We start from the raw sequence: 3,720 nt of genomic DNA on the forward strand, positions 1-3,720 counted from the left end.
AGGAAGGTATGGCAGAAGGTGGTTGTCAATCGATTTGCAGACATGCTGCACACTATGAAGACTGCAGCAAAAAAAGCATCTGGCGTAGTAGATGATCCATTACTGTGGAAGGGCCATGGTCCTATTACTATCAGGAGAGATTACTGGGATAAAATGTGCGATAAGTGGGCGGGAGATGCATTTAGAAATCGCTCTGTGAAGGCTGCACAAAATCGATCGAAGATGCCCGAAGCCCATCTACACACAGGTGGATCTAAGACATTTGGGAGCCACTTAAAGAAAATGGTAACTTATCAATATATAATATTAATTTTATAAGTATTTTTACAAACTTGTGTACTAAATCTTTTGTCATTTAACTTCGCAGGAAGCAGAAAAAGGAGGCAGTGTACCATATAAGGATGTGTTTGTAGAAACACATAAACGGAAGACCACGGGAGTCTTCGTATCAGAGAAGGCGAGAACGACAACGGTATGTATTAATTCTATTAATAATCATTGCAATATATATGCAAGTTATCATAATGTTATCATTAATTATTAATGAATACTTTAAACATTATTTTGTAGGAGGCATATGAGCAACAGATGGTAGAGCGATATGGCGAAGACGCTACTCAGCATCCATCATTTGATCCTACAGCATGGATGACTGCAGCAGGTGAACCCAAAAAAGGTCGCGTGTTCGGGTTTGGGAGTAATATGAACACTTCACCAGTTATTGGTTCTTCCAGTTACGGCTCACCGACTTCTTGCACCGACATAAGCTCCAAGCAGCCGACTATTCTTTCCGGTGATGATGTACGCGAGATCATTAATGAATCACTGAATAACTACTTCCAATACACCGTCGCCCCCTTTCTCCGAAATGAGATCAAGGCCGCTGTTCAGGATAGGGGATCTTCGATTCCAGGTCCCTCTCAGGTATAATCACATATATAGTTTTTTTGACTGCCTTAAAGCACATCTGAGCATGGTAGAATCACATATAGAGTTTTTCTAGATGCCTTAGAACACATATGAACATGCTATAATCACATATTCAATTTTTTTACTGCATTAGCACATATATGAGCATGATAGAATCACATATATATATATATATAACTTTTTGTCTGCCTTAGAGCACATATGAGCATGATAGAATCACATATAAAGTTTTTTTACTGCATTAGAACACATATGAGCATGCTCGAATCACATATTTAGTTTTTTGCCTGCCTAAGAACACATATGAGCATGTTATAATCACATATTCAGTTTTTTGACTGCCTTAGAGCACATATGAGCATGCTATAATAACATATAGAGTTTTTTTATTGCATTAGAGCACATATGAGCATGCTATAATCACATATAAAGTTTTTTTGCCTGCCTAAGAACACATATGAGCATGATAGAATTACATATAAAGTTTTTTTTGCTGCATTAGAACACATATGAGCATGCTATAATCACATATTCAGTTTTTTGACTGCCTAAGAACACATATGAGCATATTATAATCACATATTCAGTTTTTTGACTGCCTTAGCACACATATGAGCATGCTATAATAACATATAGAGTTTTTTTACTGCCTTAGAACACATATGAACATGCTATATATCATTTATGATAGAATCACATATAAAAATTTTTGCTTTGCCTGCCTTAGAGCACATATGAGCATGCTATATTCACATATTCAATTTTTTTACTGCCTTAGCACACATACGAGCATGATCGAATCACATATATAGTTTTTTGCCTGCCTTAAAGCACATCTGAGCATGGTAGAATCACATATAGAGTTTTTCTAGATGCCTTAGAACACATAAGAACATGCTATAATCACATATTCAATTTTTTTACTGCCTTAGCACACATATGAGCATGATAGAATCACATATATATATATAACTTTTTGTCTGCCTTAGAGCACATATGAGCATGATAGAATCACATATAAAGTTTTTTTGACTGCATTAGAGCACATATGAGCATGCTCGAATCACATATTCAGTTTTTTGCCTGCCTAAGAACACATATGAGCATGTTATAATCACATATTCAGTTTTTTGACTGCCTTAGAGCACATATGAGCATGCTATAATAACATATAGAGTTTTTTTATTGCATTAGAGCACATATGAGCATGCTATAATCACATATAAAGTTTTTTTGCCTGCCTAAGAACACATATGAGCATGATAGAATCACATATAAAGTTTTTTTGACTGCATTAGAACACATATGAGCATGCTATAATCACATATTCAGTTTTTTGACTACCTAAGAACACATATGAGCATATTATAATCACATATTCAGTTTTTTGACTGCCTTAGCACACATATGAGCATGCTATAATAACATATAGAGTTTTTTTACTGCCTTAGAACACATATGAACATGTTATATATCATTTATGATAGAATCACATATAAAATTTTTTGCTTTGCCTGCCTTAGAGCACATATGAGCATGCTATATTCACATATTCAATTTTTTTACTGCCTTAGCACACATACGAGCATGATCGAATCACATATATAGTTTTTTGCCTGCTTTAAAGCACATCTGAGCATGGTAGAATCACATATAGAGTTTTTCTAGATGCCTTAGAACACATATGAACATGCTATAATCACATATTCAATTTTTTGACTGCCTTAGCACACATATGAGCATGATAGAATCACATATATATATATATATATATATATATATATATATATATATATATATATATATATATATATATATATATATATATATATATATAACTTTTTGTCTGCCTTAGAGCACATATGAGCATGATAGAATCACATATAGAGTTTTTTTATTGCCTTAGATCACATATAGTGTGTAATTTATTTCATTATATTTTGTTTATCAATACTGACTGTTCTTTTCTTGTGTAGGCTGCTAGCGATAATCAGCGTAGTGGAGCTGAAGGGACAGATAAAGACAATGAACAAGAAGACGCACAAAATCTTGGCGATGATTAGAGGACTGTGTTGAAGAAGTTCTATATTTTTTATTTTTCCTAATTGTAATTATTGAATTGTAAATAATTAAACTTCTTAATTTTAAGGTGGAACGATTAATTGTTGTAGATTCTTGTTATATGAATTTTTTTGTGTGCTTTGTTTTTTATTTACAGGAAATATAAATTGTACAGGAAATAGAAATTGTACAGTTCTCGGTATTTAATTTTCAAATAATTTTTTTTTTATTTTTTTTCGTGTTTGCGACGGATTAGCGACGGAACCATCCGTCGCTATTCATATTAATCTAGCAACGGCATAGCGACGGCAGTAAATCCGTCGCCAAGCCATGGTCGTCGTTTAGTATCGGCAGATTGGCGACGGAATATAGCGCTCGTTATTCCATCGCAATTAGCGACGGACCTGGCGACGGAATTATTCCGTCGCCAGTTAGCGTCAAAATATTCGCAACGTAAGCATACTGTCGCCTCGTTGTCGCTAATCCGTCGCTAACCATGTTAGCGACGGATTCGCGACGGAATGTGGTCGTCGCTAATCCACTGCTTTGTTGTAGTGATCATATGGGTAGTCTATCTTAGCAATGTATTAGGCAGTGTAGTGTATATAGTTAGCATTGTGTTAGAATAGTGCGTCAAGATAGAGTGTTATAGCTGTTGTTTTTCTTTTGAATTTTACATCTAAGTCTTGTAACTAAGTTTAACTGAGTGTTGATGTGTCTTTGTCTACT

General features: G+C 34.5%; 1 long non-coding RNA gene across 1 annotated transcript; it reads left to right on the top strand.

The window, feature by feature from the left end:
* The first annotated feature begins 700 nt into the window (after window positions 1–700).
* On the top strand, window positions 701–3,100 carry LOC149840237 (uncharacterized). Its single transcript, XR_016431537.1, has 2 exons — window positions 701–924; window positions 2,907–3,100. It is a non-coding gene; the product is annotated as an uncharacterized LOC149840237 (long non-coding RNA).
* The last annotated feature ends 620 nt before the right edge of the window (window positions 3,101–3,720 follow it).

Source organism: Nuphar pumila, chromosome 4, assembly GCF_984573655.1.
Source record: "Nuphar pumila chromosome 4, dmNupPumi1.hap1.1, whole genome shotgun sequence".
Classification (NCBI taxonomy): Eukaryota; Viridiplantae; Streptophyta; class Magnoliopsida; order Nymphaeales; family Nymphaeaceae; genus Nuphar; species Nuphar pumila.